The 22,701-nt window shown below is 51.6% G+C and overlaps 1 long non-coding RNA gene across 6 annotated transcripts; it reads left to right on the top strand.

Annotated features, from left to right (window-relative positions):
• Positions 1–1,172: 1,172 nt before the first annotated feature.
• Positions 1,173–4,090, top strand: LOC309849700. Of its 6 annotated transcripts, none has more exons than XR_014303848.1 (4): positions 1,184–1,261; positions 3,071–3,155; positions 3,277–3,347; positions 3,894–4,090. It is a non-coding gene; the product is annotated as an uncharacterized lncRNA (long non-coding RNA). The 6 variants fall into 6 exon arrangements; XR_014303850.1 differs by having other exon boundaries at positions 1,198–1,284; positions 3,274–3,347; XR_014303845.1 differs by lacking the exon at positions 3,071–3,155 and having other exon boundaries at positions 1,173–1,284.
• The last annotated feature ends 18,611 nt before the right edge of the window (positions 4,091–22,701 follow it).

Here is a 22,701-nt window from a genome sequence, read left to right as displayed (position 1 = left end):
CAAATAAACGGTAAGTAGAGTCATAAAACGACTCACCAAATCTTACTTGTTTTGTGATACCCAAGTTCCGTCACTGGGGAGGAAACCCCTGGTTTTCTCAACAAAAGGAAGACTTACCACAGTCAAGGTAGTCAGTGGGAAGACGTCCGTACTGGGGCGTCTCTCATGAGAGCTCTTGCCCAGGCGTGGCCACACCCCTAAACACCCCACCCCCACCCAGAAAGCCATGTTCCAGACACATCTCCCCGTTCCCCAGCCCTCTGCAGTACAGCTGAACCAAGGCGGGAATGTTCAGACTTGGGGAAAGGTTCGGGTTGCCTCATTGATCTAAGCATAGTTCGTTACAAGGAATCTGGAAGTGTGGCCAACAAGGTGTCATTTTACCTTCCAGATCCCTGAGCACCTCCACTGTGGTTCCCAGCAAGCAGCCAGCACCAGGAGCTCAGTATAGGTACTACTCGCCTCCAGGGGTGACCAGAGTCCTCTCTTGCCCACCTAGACTACCCTCTGGGTTAAGGTTCCCCCATCAGGATGCTTTAGAGATCACCCTAACTTTCAGGACCCAACTGCTGGGCTCCATCAGCACAAAATCCCAAATTTTTACCTATTGTAGGAAGGGAGTGGGTCATGCTGGATGTGTTTAACAAATGTTTATTGAAAGCCTACTATGTGCCAGACACATAATTAATATTCAAAAGCATTTGTCACTGATGAGCAACAAGCCATTCTTTGAAACCCTTTCTGGACAGAGAGGTCACTACCATTTGAGGCAGCCCATTCCCATTTTAGATGCTGTAATCATGTGGAAGTTGCTTGCTCCTTTATTAGAAATGTGACTCCAGGAAGACCCACCCATTGGTTCTGGATCTGTTCCCTGGAGGAGACAGAGAACACACACACACATCATCTAGTGTGAGATACTCAGCGGACCCAAAATCAATTCCATAAGGAGTAGAACTGGCCCCAGCGACGGGCAGAGGTGTGTGTAGGACACCAGCAGGACAAGAGTGAGGGCCAACAGCAGGTCTTCATTGAGTTAAAGAAGGCTTCCTAGAGAGAAGTCTTACAGGGGATTTCTTCTGGAGCAGAGTCTGGATGGAAGTGAGGGAGCTGGTTTGGCAGAAAGGAGGTGGGGCAAAAATTTCCTGGCAGGGAGGTGGGGAAGAGGGTTTGATTCCAGGCAGATCCAGCCTGTTGGGTGAAGCAGAGTGTCACCCAGCCCGAGGAGCGAGCCTGGCCCCGGAGTCACAACAGCAGGCAGGTGAAGAGCTGGGCGGCATCGGGGTGAGACTGAGGGCGTCTGGGAAATGCATGGAGGGCGGTCCTCTGTCCTCTCCCGTCTGGTCCTTTCCGGGTGCTCTCTAGCACGAGGCCATCTAAGTCCCTGACATACTGGGCTGTTCCCTAGGACACCTCTACTGGATTCTCGCCCCCAGGAGCAGGTTGGAGGGCTCTCTGGACCTGGACCCTGGCTGGGATAAATCCAGGGGGAGCCAAGCCCCAGGCTGTGACTCTCAGAGGTGTGGCTGCAGCCATGGGGACGTGGGGAAAGCCACTGAAGTTTCTGTTTAAGCGGTGATAGCCCGGGAGATGAAGCAAGTTGCAGACACAGTGTTGTTCCAGGGTCCTGCCCCCACACCAACCCCCATAGCCTCCCTGAGCTCCCCGCCCCCACAGCCCCTTGCCCTCAGGTGCTGGCGCTGGCGGCCATCTCTCCTCCCCAGCCCGCACTGCACAGCCTTGGGGCAGCCGGGCCAGGACAAGCAGATTATTCATTGCCAGGTGCCCTGGCCATGTCCTTTCTGCTTTCTTGCCCTGATGTCCTGACTTGAGCTGCCAGCCGGGGCTCAGCACAAAAGAATGCAGTGTGGAGCCAAGGAGGAGGGGTTAACCCTTGCCTGGGCGGCATTCAGGGCGCAGGTAGGGTCGGGCTTGCGGGAACAGACAGCTGAACTTCTACTTTGTCTTTCTTTTTCTTTTCTTGCTTTTTTTTTGTAAAGTAGGCTCCAAGCCCAGTGCGGGGCTCAAACTCACCACCCCGAGATCACACGCTCTCCCAGCTGAGCCAGCCAGGCGCCCCTGAACTTCTCTGCTCTTGAGTCCTTGAGCCCAAGAGCGGCACCGTCTTGCTCTCTTTCTCTGGAGTTGGTGGAACGTCCTAGACCCAGCACGAAGTTAGATTCACACAGACCACTCTTTCCGTAGTTCCTGCCTGTAGCCTTGGGCAAGTCACTTAACCTCCCTGACCCTCAGGGTTCCTGATGGTAAATGAGAACAGTAATACAAACTTCAGAGGGTGGTTCTGAACCTTAAATTATACAACTCAAGTGACATCCCTGACCAAAGCAGGTTTTTTATAAATATCAATTCATTGTCAATTCCCTTCCTGTCTCCGTGTAGTCCTAGCCCGTCCATGACACCAGTCCGCATTCCTCTGGTCCCACGAGAAGCACAATGTTCTGCCCAAGGATTCTCCACATTGTGAGGCCTCTGGACCTGCTGTCCAGCTGGCCTGGCCACGCAGCCCACCTCGGGTTGCTGATGGGACCTCATTCCATGTTGCCAAGATCCTGGGACTCTGGGGGACCCTGGAATGAGCTCGAGGGTCTTCTCTGCTTCTCCTAGGGGGAGAGGTTTCATCTATGCCCACCTTGATCATTGCCCCAGACCGGGGTGGAGAGGAGAAGGAGAAGACGCTCCAAAGGGAGGGGAACTAAGAGACCCTGGCTGCACCCCCCTATAGGACCCATGGAGGAGACTCCCCCGTATGCAAAGGAGGCTAAGGACAGACTCAGAGACCCCACCCGGGGTTGGGCTTCTCTAGCCCTGGAATCCCAACCCAGCCCATTCCCCGGAATTAGCAGAGCAAGCCAGCTGTCCAAGGTCTCTAGTGACAGCTGGCTTGGGTGTCATGGGTGGACAGAACGATTTCTGGCCTCAGGCAAAACTCCTCCCACTTCTGGTTCGCCTGGGCTGCAGAGGTCAGATCTTCCCCTTCTGAATCCTTTGGGATTCAAGAGTTTTCTTTCCTGTCTAAACCAGCCCCAAAGTCCTGCCGGTCTCCTTGCAGACTCGTTCGTGGTTTTGCCTGACTTTGAATCCTGTGACCATGGGAACCGGGAAGGGAAGGCCTTTGCTGAAGCTACCTGATGAGGGTATGGAGGGCAGGGAGACAGGTGCCTGGGTGCCTGGTTAGCTGCTGCACCCCGGCGCCCAGCGGGGCTCCTGACATTAAGTCTGCACTTCATACATACTCATCGTTTTTGTTTTTAGCAGGGCTGTGCAGTCCAGACCATGCAGAGAAGCTCACCGCTTGCAGCAAAGACCGCCAGCCTCGGGAAGACTTAGTATGTGTGGATTTCTTCCGAACCCTCTTCCTGGGTTACCCTGTGGTAGGCTGTCCCCATCTCCCTCTGTTGAGGTCCCTCTAGCCCACAACCCATAGCTGTGGCTCCTACGAACTTACCACAACTCCGGCCATTTGTCCATCGGAAATGACAGGAAATCCCAGACTTCTCAACACTTGGGCAGGCTCCAGGGTAAGAAGGTTGGGAAGACAATACATTGCCCCTTTCCCATGTCTCCCCCATATGTGGGCATGTCTGACTCACCACTGCCACTTCGGGAGTCCCCACTCAGGACATCCCCCAGATGGGCCCATGTGGCCAAAGTCTGACCTGGCTCCTAGGACTTTGGCAAGATGCCCTTGCCAACAATAAGGAGCACTGTGCCTTCCTTTGGGTAGAGAATTCCCCTGCTGGGACCCAGCCATCGCCTATAAACATAGGCTTTGCTAGAAGAACTCTCAGTCCTTTTCAAAGTCCGTATTTCACAGTGGAACGTCAATGAATGAACCTAGTTGATATTTTTGTCTGTTTGCTTCTGTTTCTTAGGTGAGGAATGGTTCATAGAAAGCAGGCACCAGGCGGTGGAGAGACATATGCAAGTCTGTTTTGCAATCCCCTGGACTTTTTCTCTTTTGCCGATTCTAACCCAGGCGGATGGCATCGTGTATGTGTCTGAGGTCGATACGATTCGGCGTGCGTCTCCTTCCATGTTAGAGTTACAGAGCTCTCCAAAGGCAACTATACACAGAGATTTACATTTCTTTCTGGAATGGTTGGGGCAGGGGTGTGGTCCAACAGATGGCGAGCAGGTTACAGGTGTGTCTGGCTGAAAAAGGTCTCTGGCTCAGCGCCTTCTGATTGGCTGTCCGTGAGTCACTGGAGCTGGGTCCCTGGGGCAGAGCTAATTGGCTGTCATGGAGTCAGGTTCATGCCCTGCCTTATCTTTAGAGCCTTCCCCGGCCAGCCCAGACGGACAATGTTCCCTGTATCGGCAATGACGCTTTCAGGCTGCTGACTGCGGGTCAGTGGGACATGCCCCGTGGGTAGCTTTCCCAGCAGTCCGTGGTTTCACCTTGACCTTGCTACACCCCGACACTTCAAGCCTTCTGTGCCCAGTGGCACCCACCCTGGGAGTGATTCGAGGGGCCTGTTCTCTGGCCGGCTGTAGCCTGGCAGAGCCACAAAGGGGTTTCCTCAGATCTGAAAGCCTCACCTGAACTGACTGACAACATAAAATGTTTGTGGGTAAACATTCTAGAAAGTAATTCCAGATTCTGGGAAAGGCCTCCAGGGAGCCGGGCAGGGAAATGTGGCCATGGTAACTCAGCAATTTCTGAGGGTCTAATAAAGAGGAGGAGAGAGGTAGGAGAAAGGGTCCTCTACCCTGGCTTTTCAGACACGAGACACCCCCAGACACACAGGCCGTGGGAAGTGCTTTGTCTCCCAGTCTCAGGCCACAGGTACACATAGCGCTTCTCCCTTTCCCTAGGCCCTCTGTGGGTGTGGCTTCATGCCCCCCCACCCCCTCAGCCTGTGAGGGATGGGCCCACATGTCTATCCCCATGTTTGAAATGGGACAGAGCAAGGCCTTGACAGGGATACACAGGGCCTAAGTCACAGGATGGAGATCAGCAGCCAGCAGGAGCGGACATAGGGACATCCGCCCCCAGCAGCACTTCTCGAAGCTCTCTTCCTGCCTGGCCACGGCAGCAGCTGCCACCCTCAGTCCTCCCTTTGTGTCCAGGGACCACTCGGCATGGACTCTGGAGCTGGCTCACTGTTGTCTTGAATGAGGGCTGCGACTTCTGAGAAGCTCCGGGATTTCAACAAACAACCACGAGCTTCCCTATCCCTCCTCCTCCCTCTGCCTACCTGAGCAGAATACAAGTTTTGTGTCTGGGCAGTGGGGCAGGATTGTGCTGAGAGGTCTTGGCGGGCCCCTGGCCAGCTCCTCGTGGCTGCCAAGCTGTTCAGTAGTCCCCTGGACACCCAGCCCCTGCCCACCCAGACTGGCACAGATGCCGTCCGGGACGCCTGGGCAGAATGCCAGAGGGAATTTTCCACCTGCCTGGCTTTGTTGTCCACTCTGTGGTCTGGAGCCTGGGCCTGGGGTGGGGCAGGCCTCCTCAGGTACGTGGAGGAGAGCCCCTAGGTTGTCTTGGGTGACCTCACCCAAGACTAACCAACTCTTGGCTTATTCCACGGCCGCTGACAAGGTCTCTCCTTTCCTCTATAGAGAGATGTGGGAGCTTAAGTTGTCACTGGGCTGTGAAGCCCACATGGGTGCCCAACAGAGCACCAGGGTTAGAAGGAGTCTTGGCTCACCCAAGGCTCACCCTGCCTTGTAGAGATGGGGCCATGAGGCACCTAGAGATTAATGGGTATGCCCCAGGTTACACAAGGAGGTGGTGGCCAAGCCAGGACTCAAATCCAGGTTTCCAGACTCACATTCCAGTGTCTTTGACCACACCTTCTAGTCATCCCCCAGAGCTTTCTTCTCCTTTTCTCGCTCCTGATCTCACATTAACTTGGGGTACCCATCTCCCAGCCCTGCTGTCCTTACACATCTGTCCTTTCTCCTTCCCCTTCTCCTCCTCCTCCTTCTTCTTTTTAAGATTTTCAATTTATTTATTTGGGAGAGAGAGAGGACAAGTGGGTGAAGGGGCAGAGGGAGAGGAACGAGCTCACGCCCCACTGAGCACAGAGCCTGAGTTGGGACCCCGAGATCATGACCCAAGCCGAAGTCAGATGCTTAACCCACTAAGCCACCGAGGAGCCCCTTGTCCTCTCTTTTTGGCGCAGGGTTTGTGGGGCCAGCCTCCCCTCCACACCTCCTCAATGCCAGAAGCAGCTCTGGGAGGCTCACCACCTTCGGGGCGCTCCCCCCAGCCCCGCCCCTGCCAAGCTGAGCACTCCCTTGGGGGGGGGGCTTTGGGGTCAAGGGTGGGGCCAGAGTTGCTCTAGGAGTAGCTGCTGAATGACAAATACTGAAACCACCGGTGACCAGGGAAGTCTGGAAGACTCCCGGGGGAAGAGATTAGAGGCAGATAGCTGAGGACTCAGCAGCTGGTGGGGAGTGGAGGGGGGGTGCCTGAAACCTAGAGCCTCTGGGAGTGGCAGAGCATGTGATGGGGGCAGGGAGGGGCTTTCTAGGCCACTCAAATCTCTCCACTGGCTTGGGAGCCCCAAGACCCCATCCTGGCCTTGGGGCACCTGTGGGGGTATGGAGTTAGACAGAGCCCCTGGTGTCTCCAGGTCCCATCTCCCTCCCACCGTGAAATGACCCAGGTGCACCTGCTCCTGGGAGTAAACAGCAAATGCAAGGCCCACGGCAGGGGCGGGGCGAGGCTGAAACTGGGTGCCAGGAGCCAGATGACTCACGTTCTCACTCTGAGGCACCAGGGATGAGACGGGGAGTGGAGGATGGGGTAAGGACAGATGGGGCCACAACACAGGCTGACGCAGGTTCCACAAGCCCCTCCTCTGGGACTTCTGAAAGTGTCCTCCGAAATCTCTTTTCTGACATCTTTATTTTGTTGAGTTAGGGGACTGTGCCCTAGAGAAGCTCCAGGGAGGACAGGTGACTTATCTAGAAACACACGGCATATCGCTGGTCTTGGGACTTCTGAGCTGTGGGTTTGAATCCCAGAGCCAGAAACTGAGCTCCCAGCAGGCTTGCCCTGCCCAGAATCAGACCCCACAGTCTACCGGGAAGGAGTCCGGAGAGAGATTTGTAACTGTAACCATTGCTAAAGAAGCAGACAGTCCCAAAGCTACCCTGGGCACAGGGGAGACGTGGGTGCGTGCGTGGGGCCCTGCCCCATCCCTGCCCCTGCCATTAGCGGTCAGCAGGGTGTCACCAATCCCCAGAAGCCCTGCCCAATGGCGTGACGTCATGGGGCTGGACCTGCTCTGCTGGAAAGAACGGTTCCACCCTGGTGAGGGGGTTGTGGAAGGATCCAGGTCTGGCTTTGTGTCAGCGGCCAGAGCCAGCTCTTCCTACCCCCTATGCCACAGGAGGCAGCAAAATGCACGGGAGGCAGCAAACCCACCAAGGGAGGGGGACCGAAACTCCCCAAGTGTTCTTCCTGCTGCCCACCTCCCTCCTCCTGAAACCCAGGACCCTCTGGGTGCTGCACCCAGGCTGACTGAGTCAGTCCTCTGGGGCCAAGCTATGAATAACAAAGTCCGGCCTCTCCTGAGTACGTGTGCTACTGCGGTTAAGAGGGGAGGCATTTAGCGACATGAGAGGAGCAGGTCATGCTGGCAAATCTCACTTGTCAGGTCCAGTCCGCGGAGACCGAGGCAGGTTTCTGGCCTTACTGAGCCTCCTCTGTGACGCCGAGATGAGAACGTCTACCTCGCAGAACTGTTGTGGACAATTGAAGAAGTGACCCAAGTATAAAAATCCGGGGCAAGTTCTGGCATATCACAATAGGGGTTTGATTTCTGGAAGCTAAAAATAGTAGAGAAGAGGACTCTAATTTGCCCCGAGTTTTTAACAGAGACGAATAGTGTAGACTCTTTGTCTTTCCTGTATGCCACATTTTTCTGAAAGTCATTGAGGAGGTGCCTGTGGCCACCGTGGCTAATGGAGTTAATGTGGGGCCCCTCCTCCAGAAGCAGAGCTTCAGGATCTCGTTGAGAGGAAGGCCAGAGAACAGCAGGAGCATTCTGGCTACTGCACACATCCGTGCATCCTTTCCTCTCTGTGCCTACGGGGGACCTGTGTTTTCTGACTACAACTCTTCACCGTTCACTCTCAACCTCTTCGCTACCAGTTCATTTCTACTCCTCCCTCAAAGCCCCCAGAGAGGCTGACACAGAGCAACAACACCCCCTGGGGGGGGGCGTTGCCCTCCCACAGGCACCCACAGCCCCCGTGCTTCCTTTCTTGCCATTTGTCACCGTGCCTATCCAAGCATTCCACACACTCTCCGATGAGTTGTCATCTCAACTGGAAGCTTCCCTAGGCCAGAGACCTCTTACTATCTTGAATTCCCATTAGAGATAAGAGCAAACATTTGCCCCATGAATGCATGGACTGCAAGGCTCTCTCCATGACCTGTTTCTCCGGTCTGTGTAGGGTGAAGGGCTTAACGGACTGTCCATCTCAGAGCGCCCTGGACAGTCACAGTGTAGGCTGCTGTCCATAGGATTGTTCATTGCGCCCCCCTTCACGTCCCAGGGTGTCCAGTTTTAAAGCGTGACAGTCAGTCACCCCAGGCCTGAGAACCCTGGACAGGAGACGCGGTCTTGCCAACCAGAGATTTCGTGTTAGTCTTCTCCGTTGTTTCCTTTTTGTCACCCCTTTGTTCAGTTTCCCAGATGTGCTGTGGGTCACTGGTAGAATGCGCTATCCGGGCCTGGGCCGGGGTTGTAGGGGACAGGGGACAACGAAGACACCTGTGGGGCAGACGGACCAGAGTGAAGTGCCTCCCAGCAGAAAAGTTCCTCTCCTCACACTCTGGGGCTTTTTGAATTAAGGAAGCCAAAACTAAAAGACAGTGAAGTTCCAGCGAATTCAGTAGGCCCAGGATAAATATGTAAAGAGGAAATCACCTTACAATCAAGCTCTTTTTGTTGCTAAAGCTGCAAGAGTTCTCAGGGGGAGCTAGCTACCCACCTAGAGTGAGTGAGTGCCCAGCCCCAAAGTGCCCAGGGGAAAGGTGAGGAGACTTGGGACCCCTCCTCCCAAATCCACATCAGTATGGACCCTCTTCTCCCGTGCTCGGCTGAACGACCTCTCAGGGGAAGGGCTTGAGGGGGCGTGGAGAGATGCCTCAGTTTCTCCACATCCACCAGCTCACATGGAAAAACCTTTTCTGTTTCCTTTGTATTTCAGTGCAGGAGGAGAAGAAGGGAAGTGTTGGGGGGGGTGCGGACGGGAGGGGAGAGGGAAGGGGAGAGTAGGAGGGAGGAAGGGGGTGAGGGAGACTAAATGAGTAACCACAGCAACCAATCCATAAATGAAGATTCATCAAGTCTAGAAGAGACCTTGAGGAGGCATCTAGCCAGCACCTCATTCAATTTATTCAGCAAACATTGATTTAGCTTTATGGGGTGCCAAGCACTGGGCTAGGCCCTGGGGATACAGAAATGAAAAAACAGTCCCGCCCCGTGAAAGGCGGCAAGCTTCCGGAGGGGAGGAAACCAAGAAGCAAGCTGGCTGGGAAGTCGGGATGGAGGGAAGCCAGGGGTGGTGGCAGAGCCCAGAAAGTTCCCAAGCCCAGAAACTGGGGGAGATGGGGGGTAGGGGGGATATGTCAGAGACAGGACATCTGACCTCAGGTCTCAAGGAGGAATTGAGTCAGCTCGCTGAGAGGAGACAGACCCCCTACCCCAAAGAGACACGGAAGAGCGGGATATTTCTAGAACCTGGAGGATTTTAATATGCCTTCTTTTTCTTTTGAAGATGTAATTGGCCTTATTAAGCCATTCACAAATTGGACAGCATCCCATCCAGTAAGTAAAGAGATGCTCCTTTTAATATTCCTCCTTAAGAAAAATTACCCCCAAACTAGGAATAAGGCAAAGGATGACTGTGTGATCTTTCAGAAATACCCTACGGCACGGCATTAACAAGCCCATGCAAGGATGCCCAGATGCTTTAGGGGAGACAGCTCGGTTTGACTTACTATTCATGACTGAGTAAGGTCCCATAGGGCTGTCTAAATGTAGATACTGGGGCAACTGGGTGGCTTAGTTGTTAAGCATCTGCCTTTGGCTCAGGTTGTGATCCCGGGGTCCTGGGATCAAGCCCCACATCGGGCTCCCTGCTTGGCGGGAAGCCCGCTTCTCTCTCTCCCACTCTCCCCCTGCTTGTGTTTCCTCTCTCACTGTGTCTCTCTCAGTCAAATAAATAAATAAAATCTTTTCTAAAAATGTAGGTGCTAACTTGCAGGAAACTGATAAGTGGCAAGTAATTTTTAACTGGTAGAAAAAAATCCTATCAAAGAGTGGGTATTATTGTCTTATAAGACAACAACCAACTTTGTATCTAATTCTACTGTCTTCTTCCAGTATTCTGCTTCCCACCGACTAGATACATGGGTCTCTCGTACTCGCTGCTGAACCTGCTTCACACTTAAACTGAAGCTTTGATGGATGCTTACTATTCATAGCCATTCATGTTTTTCATGTTCTGAAAGCAGTACTTTGTTTTTTGTTTTTTAAGATTTTTATTTATTTATTTGACAGACAGAGAGCCCAAGCAGGCAGAGAGGCAGGCAGAAAGAGAGAGGAAGGGAAGCAGGCTCCCCACGGAGCAGAGAGCCTGATGCGAGCCTCGATCCCAGGACCCGGGATCATGACCTGAGCTGAAGGAAAAGGCTTTAACCACTGAGCCACCCAGGTGCCCTTGAAAGCAGTACTTTGATGGCGGGCATACAAAGTCACGGTGGCAAAGGAGGGCTGTGTGTGTCATGTTCAAATAGAGGTGAGTGGACGTTTGACTTAATAGTACACTAGCAGACTGTTCTGGTGGTTTCTTATGAACATACCCTTATCATACAACCTGGTAATGCCATTCCTAGTGTCTACCCAAGAGAAATGAAAGCGTATGTCCACACAAAGTCACATCCAGAAATGTTCACAGCAGCATCATTCATACTAGCCCAAAACTGGAATCGATCCGGTGTTTAGCAACAATGGAACCGATAAACATATTCTGGTATATCGCACAGTGGAACACTGCTCAGCAACACTAAGGAATAAACTGCTGGTATATAAAACATCCCGGGCAGACCTCAGAAACATTCAGATTCTGGTTAGAAGCAGCCAGACACAAAGAGTGCAGACTGCAGGATTCCATGTCTATTCTAGAAGAAGCGAAACTATAGCGAGGGAAAGACTGATGGTTTGTCTGGGGCTGGGGAAGGAAGGAGGAGACACAAGGCAAAGGAGCTCCAGGGGGACTCAGGGGGAGATGGAAACACCTAAGGCTGGTAGTGATAGTGGTGGTTGATACAGGATTACATGCATGAGCTGAACTCATCGGGAGGATATGTGAAATGAGTGTATTTTGTTTGGAACTGGTATCTCCAGTAAGTTGCTTTTTTTTTTTAAGGTTTTTATTTATTTATTCATTGGATAGACAGAGAGAGATCACAAGTAGGCAGAAGGCAGGCAGAGAGAGAGAGAGAGGAACAGGCTCCCTGCTGAGCAGAGAGCCCGATGTGGGGCTCGATCCCAGGACCCTGAGATCATGACCTGAGCGGAAGGCAGAGGCTTAAACCACTGAGCCACCCAGGCGCCCCTCCAGTAAGTTGCTCTTAAAAAAAAAAAAAAAAAAAAAAAGCAGGGGAGAAGGGAAAGGTCCCTGGGAGCCCTGGAGGAAGGGTTGGGAAAGCAGGGAAGGAGGGTGTTCCTCTTCTGCTGAGAAGGGTAGGAAGGAGATAACAGGGCTGGAATCCGCAGGTGTCTGCAGGTGGGAGGAGGCTTTGTCGGGGCAGGTCCCCAGCTCTGCGTTAGAGTGGAAAGCACTCTGCTTGGTGTTCGAGCCTTCCATCTCCTGCATGATGCAAATCACGATAGGGTTTCAGAAAGGACACCAGACAGGCCCTAGAGGTCTGCCTTCTTATCTTGGCCCTATCTTTTCCACCCGTGGCTAATTCCCGGAAGTTCTCCAAGTCTCGGCTTCTTCATTTGGAAAGATGGATATTAAACCTTTCCCCTGCCTACCATCACAAGATTATTGGGAGGATGAAATCTGAAAATGCACGTAAAAACACTTTACTGCAGGGGCCATAAATGGGAAAGGTGAGAGAAGATCCCAGAGCTTTTAGCTACTTCCCCCACCCCCACTTCCTCAGGCCCGTGCATGGCGTGTTTGGTTGTGAACCCCTTGAAGACGGGGACCTCATGTCTATTTTGGGTTCCTCGTGGTCCCTGTGGAAGTTATCCTGCAAAAGGTACGATAGCTGTTGCTGATGCTTGGAAGCTTTATTTATTTTTTTAATATTTTATTTATTTATTTGACAGAGATCACAAGTAGGCAGAGAAACAGGCAGAGAGAGAGAGGAGGAAGCAGGCTCCCTGCTGAGCAGAAAGCCCAATGCAGGGCTCGATCCCAGGACCCTGGGATCATGACCTGAGCTGAAGGCAGAGGCTTTAACCCACTGAGCCACTCAGACATCCCTGGAGGTTTTATTTATTTATTTATTTATTTATTTATTTTAAGATTTTATTTATTTATTTGACAGAGAGAGAGAGAGAGAGATCACAAGTAGGCAGAGAGGCAGGCAGAGAGAGAGAGAGGAAGCAGGCTCCCTGCTGAGCAGAGAGCCCGATGTGGGTCTTGATCCCAGGAACCTGAGATCATGACCTGAGCTGAAGGCAGAGGCTCAACCCACTGAGCCACCCAGGCACCCCTGGAGGTTTTAAACTAAAAGCTTTAAAATTTGAGGACTCTTCTTGGTGCCATTTTCTGCTTTTCTGGACTGTTTGATCTGCTGTTTGCTGCTACGACCAAGGATGATAAGGTAGAGGAAGAAAAAACTTTTTCTCTTCCCTCTTAGGTTCAGGGACTAGGATATGCAAATAAAGCTAATAAAAAAACAAATTAACAGGAGAAAAGGCATACAAGTATAAACACTTATTTGATGTGACTGTTTTAATATTTATGTGCACGCAGGTGTTCAGAGAAATGAAGTGAAGATACAGAGTGAGTTAAGCGTACCATTTTAGGGGCGCCCCGTTGGCTCGCTTGGAAGAGCGTGTGATTCTTTTTCTTTTTTTAAATATTTTTATTTATTTATTTGATTGACATAGAGCGATCACAAGTAGGCAGAGAGGCAGACAGATGGAGAGAGGGAAGCAGGGTCCCTGCTGAGCAGAGAGCCGATTCGGGGCTCGATCCCAGGACTCTGAGATCATGACCTGAACCGAAGGCAGTTGATTAATCCACCAAGCCACCCATGCACCCCAAGAGCATGTGATTCTTTTTTTTTTTTTTTTAAGATTTTTTATTTTATTTATTTGGCAGAGAGAGAAATCACAAGTAGACAGACAGGCAGACAGAGAGAGAGGGAGAAGCAGGCTCCCCACTGAGCAGAGAGCCTGATTCGGGGCTCGATCCCAGGACCCTGAGATCATGACCTGAGCCGAAGGCAGAGGCTTAACCCACTGAGCCACCCGGGCGCCCTAGAGCGTGTGATTCTTGATCTCAGGGTGGTGAGTTTGAGCCCCATGTTACAGGCAGAGGTTATTTATATAATAAATGCTTTTTTTAAAAGCTTATCATTTTAACAGGAAAAAACTGTAGGCATTAGAAGACAAAGGAAAAGGGGTTTGGGCTTCTAGGGGTGGTAAATTGTAGGAAGGGAACTATATATGGGAAACTAATGGAAGATAAGGATTATTTAGTAAGATTTGGTTTATGCAGATTCATCTCTGGTGATAAGGATTGTTCTTCTTTTCCTAGTACCAGAGTGGGGGGACAGCTTCACAAGGGAGACTTATGCCCTGCTTTTAGGCTGCTAGGGGAAGGGCAGAGAGCTTTTCTGTATCTGCTTTCTCTCAGTTGCCTTCAGTTCAAAAGAATCTCTATGCCAAATTGGCATGTTTTTGGAAGACATACTCTGATCCCCTCCTTATATTTATGGGGCACTTTTCATGTGCCAGGCACGGTTGTAAATATTTTCCATGCATAAGCTGGTTCAATCCTCAAAAATCTTTTCTGGTAAGCACCATTAGAATCATCCCCATTTTGAACCCTCCTACACTGTTGGTGGGAATGCAAGTTGGTGCAACTACTCTGGAAAACAGTATGGAGGTCCCTCAAAAAGTTGAAAATAGAGCTTACCTATGACCCAGCAATTGCACTACTGAATATTTACCCCAAAGATACAGATGTGGTGAAAAGAAGGGGTACCTGCACCCCAATGTTTATAGCAGGAATGGCCACAATAGCCAAACTATGGAAAGAGCCCAGATATCCTTCAACAGATGAATGGATAAAGAAGATGTGATGTATATATTATGCAGTCATCAAAAAAACTTGCCATTTACAATGGTTTGGATGGAACTACAGGGTATTATGCTAAGTGAATTAAGTCAATCAGAGAAAGACAATGATCACATGATCTCACAGGATGTGGAATGTGAGAAACAAGGCAGAGGATCATGGAGGAAGAGAGGAAAAAATGACACGAGATGAGGGGTGCCTAGGTGGCTAAGATGGTTAAGTGTCTGCCTTGGGCTTGAGTAGTGATCTCAGGGTCCTGGGATCGAGCCCTGCATCTGGCTCCTTGCTCGGCAGGAAGCCTGCTTCTCCCTCACCTACTGCCCCTGCTTGTGTTCCCTCGCACACTCTGTCTCCCTCTGTCAAATACACAAAATTTTTAAAAAAGAAAAAAAAAAAAAAAAAACCCTGAGAACCAGATTGTCCTGACTTATTCAGAGAAGCAGAATGGCATGAAGGAAAATGACAGATCTGGGTTTGTCTGACACCTCCTAGCTATGTGAGCTTGGGGCATTTGCTAATCAATGAATTAAGTATTCATTCATTCATTTCACATGCATTGACTGTCACCAAGTTCTACTAGCTATTGGCCTGAAGCAGGAAACAAGGCACAATCCTGCCAGGAGTTTACAGTCTGGTTGGGAGACAGATTATGACGAAACAGAGTGGCACAGTGCTCTGCAGAATAACCAGAAGGGGAAACTAATCGGGGGGCGGGGAGGTGTTGAGGGTGGCATGTGTAATCCAGGAATGCTTCCTGGAAAAGGTGCCATCTAAGCTATGGCCTCCTTAGGAAGAGAGTAAGCGTGAGTCAGGCAAGGACAGGAAAGATGAGTTTTCCCAGCTGAGGAAATAAAATTGCAAAATTGGAGACATGGAGAGGGGTTTGGCAAGCCCACAGTGGAGTAGAGTTTTGGGGGAGGGGGAAGGGATGCCGAGAGAGACCTGCAGTCAGACCAGGATAGACCTTGTCCTGGCTTCATCCTGTGGCCAATGGAGAGCCACGGGAGGAATTAAATAAGAGTTTTGAGGTCAGAGGTATACTTCAGAAAGATTTCTTGATTGCACAGTAGAGAATAAATTGGAGGTGGGAGGCGGTTGGGGAGCGGGCACCAGGCTGACAGCTGGAAAACCCATCTGCAGGCTGTTAGAGTGGACCAGGCAATAGGCGTTGATGTCTGCATGAAAGCCAAGGTTGATGGTGGGCCGTCAATTTCAATTTTGTAATTAAAACCAATTTCAATTTCGAAATTGGTTTTAATTACAAAAGAAATGCGTGTTCTTTAAAACACTTAAAGCAAAGACTAAAGGCCAGTTCCATTCCCAACATGGTGGAGTAGACCCCTAACAGATTGGCATTGGCTGGTGGGAATCACCGCAGAGGGGCAGGTGCGAGCCATCCGGCAAGGTGGGAGTGGCTCCCCGCTCCCCCATCCCCCAGTACAGACCAGGCATCAGCACAGGGGCAGCCTAATGCCGTGATGTGATCTGGGGCATTTTTTTCCAGAAGCTCAGCCTAGATTCTGTGTGCTGAGTCCTTCCAACAATTCTGGAAGCTAGTCTTATGCTTTAAAAAAATGTTCCCTGGGGCGCCTGGGTGGCTCAGTGGATTAAGCCGCTGCCTTTGGTTCAGGTCATGATCTCAGGGTACTGGGATCGAGTCCCGCATGGGGCTCTCTGCTCAGCAGGGAGCCTGCTTCCCTCTCTCTCTCTCTCTGGCTGCCTCTCTGTCTACTTGTGATTTCTCTCTGTCAAATAAATAAATAAATAAATCTTTAAAAAAAAAAAAAATGTTCCCTGTTGCTTAAAATAGAATGCTTTCTATTGTTTGCAATGGAGTGCACTTACAACTGTTGCAAAAGAATAACTAAGGAGCAAGGGGGCTAAAAAGGGATTAGAGCAACAGGCTGAGGTCTGAATTGGATTTGTAGCGAACAAAAGCAGAAAGTATCTGATGGATTTAGGAATAAGGCGGAAGTGCCCTAGGGACTGGAGGTTTCAAAATTCTGTATTATAGAGACTAGGAGAGCTGTAGAGGGGAAGAGGAGGTCATGGGATATTTGAATTTAAGATTGAAGTTGTAGGGCAGTTCTGACTGATGACAAAATACAGGACATGGTCACAGAGATAGACGGCTGACGGAGACGGGAGGGAAGATCTTTGGGGTTGAGGTCAAGAAACAAAGAGGTTACTAGAGTGGATGTTGTCTCCAGGGACTTTGAAACCACCCAGAATAATAGCAGGATGAGGACACACCCCCACACAGGTCTCCCATCCATAAAGAAAGAGGCCAAGTGACCAGCAGGTGGTAGAAAAGAGTGACAAAGGGGGAATAGATAGCAAAGCCAGAGGGAAGGGGCCTCATCAGAACCCCTGAAAGTGATACTAGTAGGCAAGGTCTGCCTTCAGCACCTGGAAGGTAGGAGAGTCACAGCTGCCCTGGGATGCTAGGAACTGGGGGCCTCAGAGGAGCCAGGTGTCTATTGAGGCCATAGGTGCTGGGAATAATCCATCAAAGGGCTGAGTGGAGCATGTAGAGAATTTTCATGGGTCAAGACTTTAAGATGGTGGGGCACCTGGGTGGCTCAGTGGGTTAAAGACTCTGCCTTCGGCTCAGGTCTTGATCCCAGGGTCCTGGGATCGAGCCCTGCATGGAGCTCTCTGCTCGGTAGGGAGCCTGCTTCCCTCCCTCTCTGCCTGCCTCTCTGCCTCCTTGTGAATTCTTTTTTTTTTTTTTTTTTTTTTAAGATTTTATTTATTTATTTGACAGAGAGAAATCACAAGTAGATGGAGAGGCAGGCAGAGAGAGAGAGAGAGGGAAGCGGGCTCCCTGCTGAGCAGAGAGCCCGATGCGGGACTCGATCCCAGGACCCTGAGATCATGACCTGAGCCGAAGGCAGCGGCTTAACCCACTGAGCCACCCAGGCGCCCCTCCTTGTGAATTCTGTCTGTCAAATGAATAAATAAAATCTTAAAAAAAAAAAAAAAAGACTTTTAGATGGCAAAAAGGAAAAGTCTAGAGCAAAAGGAAATAGTGGAAGGCTTGGTCTGGAGAGAGGAAGCTCAGGCCAGCAAGGGGATGAGCCTATGGGGAGTGAATCTGTGTGCAAAGATTTAATCTGCAAGCCTGATGGGGAGGCTGGGGTTCGGTGGCTGTGTGGCCTGCCTCTGGGGAGGACAGCCTCCACAGAAAGCTGGCCATGAGGATGGGTTGGTGTCTGGGGCAGGGATCAGACCTAGACAAACCTGAGGTGCTTTGAAGGAATCCTAGGGATTTCTGAGTGGCACAGTTCGGTGAGTGTCCAACTCTTTGTTTTGGCTCAGGTCATGATCTCGGGGTCATGGGATTGAACCCCGTATCTGGCTCCATGCTCAGCGTGGACTCTCTTAGGACTCTCTCTCTCCCTCTGTCCCTCTCCTCCACACACTCTGTCTTTGTCTCTGTCTCTCTAAAATAAATAAATCTTAAAAAAAAATAATAATAAAAGGAATCCTAGACCAAGTGAGAAAGTGATTTAACCTCTCTGGGACTCAGTTTCCTTACTTGTAAAATGGGTATAAGAATACCTAACTTGGGGGCGCCTGGGTGGCTCAGTGGGTTAAGCTTCTGCCTTCGGCTCAGGTCATGATCTCGGGGTCCTGGGATCAAGTCCCACATTGGGCTCTCTGCTCGGCAGGGAGCCTGCTTCCTTCTCTCTCTCTCTCTCTCTCTCTCTCTCTCGGCCTGCCTCTCTGCCTGCTTGTGATCTCTCTCTGTCAAATAAATAAATAAAATCCTTAAAAAAAAAAAAAATACCTAACTTGCGGGGCGCCTGGGTGGCTCAGTGGGTTAAAGCCTCTGCCTTCGGCTCGGGTCATGATCCCAGGGTCCTGGGATCGAGCCCCGCATCGGGCTCTCTGCTCAGCGGGAGCCTCTCTCTCTCTGTGCCTGCCTCTCCACCTACTTGTGATTCTGCCTGTCAAATAAATAAATAAAATCTTAAAAAAATAAAAAAAAAAAACTTAAAACCTACCTTTAAAAAAAAAAAAGAATACCTAACTTGCCAGGTTGTTGCAAATTTTAGGAATAAAATTGAAAAAAAAAAAAAGAAATAAAATTAAAATAAGTCACTTAATTAAGTGTCTGGCCAACGGTATGTTTTTAGTGAACGATAGTTGCTCTTACTTTTCTTATTGTTATAATTAAGTCCCTTTGGGAAGGCTGAGAGGCATGGATGAGCGATGATATGAGGCTGAGATCATAGGGTGTGAGAAACCTAGGGGTCCCAGTTCCCAGTCTTCCTCTCTTCCTGGCCCTGCCTGCCCCTCCTCAGGAAAGATGGCCCTTGGCTTCTCATAGGACCCAGGCTTTCTCTTCATTGAAAATAGAGTCTGTCATTACGAGACAGGAAGCCTCCGCTGGGGAGACAAACCATCCCATTGTCCGTGGGAACCCAGGATACCCACCTGACTCCTCCGATCAGCGTCTCAGACCCCCTAGCAGGGGGCTTCTTGCTCATTCCCACCCCACCTCTCAGCCTGCAGCAAGGTGCAGTCTTGTCCGGAGGACTAGCCAGGGGCGGCGGAGGCAGGAGACAGAGTCCTTTGGCAGCCATCCCATCACCAGCAACCACGCTCTCCCCAGTTCTGCACTGTCGGAGTTCTCTGTCCTTCACTGGCTCCCTTAAGGCCTCACTCCACCTGCTCCTGTCTCTCTGAGGAAAGGGGCAGTAGGCAGAAGGTGATTTTCAAACTTCAGAACGCTATTAGTTTTGCACACGTATATGCGTGCCCCTGTGCACACTTGTACACATGCATTCTCTGCCTACGCCCTCCAGCCCTTCTTCCCTGTCTCTGTTCTGGCCCACCCCTCTGAACGGACTCCCCTTTCCCTCACTCCTCTCACTGTTCTTCCCATATCTGTGTCTGCCTGTCACCTCCTCCCTTCAGCCAAGACGGGAGTGATCTGAGCTTCCCCTCTTGGCTTCCACGGAACGACATCCTGGAAAGCGCAAGGGATGCTGCCAAGTGGCACCGCAGAGAGGTGGCCTTGGAAGCCACAGGAACTTGACTATGACTTCCATCCCAGTCTGTCCAAAGCACTGAAGCTCTCTGCGCTTCTGTTTCTTTTTTCCTTTGCTTTGCTTTGCCTTTTTTTTTTTTTTTTTTTTTTTTTTTTTTTTTTTGGAGGGAGAGCAAGTGCGCAGGGAAGGGCAGAGGGAGAAGGATCGAGAGAAGCCTAAACAGGATCCTCGCTTGGCTCAGGGCCCCATGCACGGCTCCACGGCTCCGTCTCACCACCCTGAGGTCGGGACCTGAGCTGAAACCAAGAATCAGACGCTCAACTGACTGAGCCACCCAGGCACCCCAACACCTCTGTTTCTTTATTTATAATTTTTTAAAAAGATTTTATTTTTTTATTTGGCAGAAAGAGACATAGCAAGAGAGGGAACACAAGCAGGGAAAGTGGGGGAAGGAAAGCGACATCATGGGGCTCAATCCTAGGGCTTGATCCCAGGACCCCAGGATCATGACCTGAGCCAAAGGCAGACACTTATCGAATGAGCCACCCAGGCGCCCCCATAAATGGTTTGTTGTGACAAGTGAGGAATGCGTCCCTACATTTCAGCTCATTGTAGATGCACCCACCATTAAAAGAACCTCATAGGACACCAGCTGGCGTCCCGCTGCCCTTCTCTCTCCTCCCCCTGCCTTGTCTGCTCAGGTATTCAGTCTGAAACCAAGAAGAGGCCTCTCATTCCACCTCTGATGTCCCCCAGCTCTGGTCTCAGTGAGCAGGATCCCCGGGACACCCTCCCACCCCCGACCCCTGCATCTCACCCCCCGGGCAGCCGCCCCCTCCACACCCCCCCCTTGGGCTTCCATTGCCAGGACCGCAGCCTGCCCCAGCCGGCCTGAGCAGGATGGGCTGGGAACATCTCCAGCTCCCGCAGGGCCCAGTGTCAGTTTCAGGCCCTTCTGGGGTAGAAGCAGACTCGGGGTGGGGCTGCCAAAGTCAACACAGCCTGTCTCAATGGGCAGGGACTGGTTTGGCACCTGCAGCCCAATACTTGGGTCTTGGCCTCTTCTGGGGTCAGCTGGAGTTCCTTCCCAACCCCCCTGCCCCAACTTCTCCAGGTATAAAAGTTCTCTGTCTCCATCAGTCCGGTCCCCACTCTTTAGGACCATAGCAACGCCAGCCACTCAACTGCAAACCCCCAAAAAGCCCCTAGAGAATTCACCCTCCCCACTTCCACCTAAGACAGAGACTACTTATCTACACAATTTTGCATGACTTTTTTTTTTTTTAAAGATTTTATTTATTTATTTATTTGACAGAGAGAGATCACAGTAGACAGAGACGCAGGCAGAGAGAGAGAGAGGGAAGCAGGCTCCCTGCTGAGCAGAGAGCCCAATGTGGGACTCGATCCCAGGACCCTGAGATCATGACCTGAGCTGAAGGCAGCGGCTTAACCCACTGAGCCACCCAGGCGCCCCTTACATGACTTTTTAAATATGACCTTACTGTCCCGTTGTCCAGTATGTCCCGTATATCCCGTATGTCCAGTAACATAACCTTACTAATTCCAGATAAAAAGACTTCGACAGTCTGCTCCCTTAAATTCTTTAGATCTTCTGCTTCAGAAATGCTCGCTTTGCTGTTTCTACCAATCCCTGACTGCTGTATTGGGACGAACTCCCAATTCTCAAAACAGTTGGACCTTGCTATCCTGGCTCTAGAGGCTGCCAGACCCCTGCTGGGATGGCCCCCATCCCTCACCAAGGTAAAGGGTGAACTGGGCTTTGTGTTATCAGTAGGCTGTGCTGGTAATATTTGGAGCGTAGACATTCAACACTCTGTTATCTTCTCCCTGAGATGACTCATTCTGGCCTCTGCAGGGCAGCCCTAGTAAGACCCCAAACCTGTCTGCAGCCCCCCTGAACAGTGTGTCTCCTGAGTTCCTTGAGGCCAAACCCAGCTCCCTGCCCTAGAGCTGCCCCCCTACCCCAGGGGGCCAATCCAGAGCCAGGCCCTGCCCTACACGGGGGGGCCCCCCCTGCCCCCACCTTGTCCCCTGCAGACAAAAGAGGTGGAAGGGGAGGGAAGGGGTTGGATTTAACTAACAAATGGGTGAGGGGTCCATCTGGGGGTGGACAGAATCCCCACCAATCCAGACTTCTCTCCCTTGTGCTGGAAGGAGAGCCAAACCCCACCCCTTCCAACAGCCTGATTTGTTTTGCAAAATCTGAGGATATTCTATACCTGGGCCCCAGGGAAGCCACCAGAGCAGGTGGGGAAGAGCAGGAAGAAGCTCCAGCTGGACCCATTCCACTGCACGAAGAGAGTTACCGCCTCCCCCCAAATGCCCGCTTCTTCCCTTCTACTTCCAAACCTTCTCCCAAATTCTCCTGACCCCCAGATACTCTTACTCCCCATCACTCACTCTCTACCGTGATACCTGCGTGCTCAGGTGGGGGAAACTGGGCACCTGGAGGAGCCAGCTCTTCCCTCCAACAGAGGAGAGCAGCCGAATCCCCCCTGACGCCAGCCCTCACAGGGATAGAGGCTGTGTGCATGCTGAGTCCAAGGCTGAAGCAATTCAGAGAGGAGCCCCCATCTACCCGATCCGGGCCGCGGACGTCACTAATGCCCTTTGCCCATCAGGGGCAGGCTCAGTGGGAGCCTCACCCAGCCCTCCCCGCCTCCCCCTCCAACATTGCCACCTCGGGGTGGGGCTGTCTTTCCTCACCCCCAGCGGCTCCCGGGGCTCTCTCTCGGGTCCCAGGGCTGTACAAAGAGTCCTTTGTCTGGGTTGGAAACAATTGTTCTCCCCTTTATGGAAACATGGGCTGTGTCTCATAATCAAGCTTTCAGAGGCTGGATCAAAGGGCACGGCAGTGCGTGCGTGGTGCTGGGGATTATGGAGCTGTCCTCAGCCTGGCTGACAAGCTGTCCTGAGCCCCTAATCCGACCCATCCTGAGCCCACTGAAAACACACTTTCTTCCCTGGGCTGGGCCTGTGGGAACCTCGGAGTGGAAGGGAGTTGGGGGAGATGGAGGAGGACAGGGCGGGTCCCCGGCACCCCTCCTGCCGCCTCCCCCAGCACCCGGGGCTCAATTTACAGCCCTTGCCAGCACAGCGTTGGGTGTGAACGTGCGGAGAGGCACTACTTGGTGAGAAAGGGTGGTGCCTGGTTTGGCCCAGCGCCACCCCCATCTCCCAGATCCTCAGTCAAGGGGGCGGGCCATGCCTCAGACTCTCAGGGGCCTCTTCTCGAATTTGCTTTGATGCAGGGTGAGTCTCTACCCCAAGACACAGGGGCCCAGGTTCTCTGTTCTGCCCCAGCTCTGCAGCCCTCTTCCTGTCGCCTCCTCCAACCCCTGCCTCCTCCCAGTTCCTAGCCCCGTGC

Source organism: Mustela nivalis (assembly GCF_964662115.1).
Source record: "Mustela nivalis genome assembly, chromosome: 16".
Taxonomy (NCBI): Eukaryota; Metazoa; Chordata; class Mammalia; order Carnivora; family Mustelidae; genus Mustela; species Mustela nivalis.
Note: the sequence above shows the minus strand (reverse complement) of the source record. Positions and strands in the feature narration are given on the sequence as shown.